The sequence below is a fragment of the Haplochromis burtoni genome, unplaced genomic scaffold (genome assembly GCF_018398535.1).
Source record: "Haplochromis burtoni strain Fernald_Lab_line unplaced genomic scaffold, NCSU_Asbu1 Contig_543, whole genome shotgun sequence".
NCBI lineage: Eukaryota > Metazoa > Chordata > Actinopteri > Cichliformes > Cichlidae > Haplochromis > Haplochromis burtoni.
Window position 1 is genome coordinate 160,282 of NW_024582904.1, and position 977 is coordinate 161,258.

A 977-nucleotide genomic window follows, 5' to 3' on the forward strand; every position below is an offset into this window, starting at 1 on the left:
GGCCACTGATGAATATGCTGCTGCACTTTGATCCACACATATTTACACACACTGTACTGTGTTTTAAAATAGACACGCTCTTTCACACCCACAGGACATGCCCTCTCTGTCTCCTTTAAACATTTATCAATGAACTTTAAAAATGGGTTAACTCCAAGGACCTCACCAAAGAGAACTTACATAAATGCACACGTCACTGAATTACATCATACACCATCATCTCTCCTGCCAGGCTGCCTGCGAGTGTATGAATGGGGAAGGGCTTTGCATGACAATGTGTATATATGCAAGTCTGTTGCTGCCTGGTAGCTGGAGGGAAAAGTCTGTTTACATGATATTTAAAAAAAGGTGGTCTCCGTCTATTTCTCTGTCTCTCTGAAAGACCATTCAGTAAAAACACCTTCACCTCAGCTGCATTAAACAAACTCATTGGCTAATGCTGACTATGGATTTATGCGCCTAGGATCTGATTGGTCAAGAGAAGCGCTGATTTGCATAAGAGGAGCTTGATTGGTTGATCGCAGCGTAAAAGCGTTGACCTGTGTGCGGGGCTACATTAGAAGTTGGCGTTGAGCGGTTGGTTTGATGGTTTTCGGTCCCTAGGAAGGACTACAAATCAGGCGGGCACACAAACGTTTCCCCTTAAAGCAACAGTTACTGAACTTTTTATAACATAACATTTTTATACGTCATGAGCTTAACATGCAAAAGCAAAAGATTATCTATAGAAACAACACAGTGTAACAGATTAAAAAGAAAACTTTCCTGTCTATGTAGACGCAATCTTTGCTTTCCAGTTTATGGACTAATTCACCCATCCTTGCATCCATCCAAACATCTTTCACTGTCATAATCAGAGTGTGAGAGCGGGCAAGCACAAGAAACTATCGAAATAAAACCCTCCCCGGCTATCACAGAGCACCGCTGCTGTTGGTCCAACAAGACAAGATGCTCTTTTTTTTCTTTTTTCTTTCTCT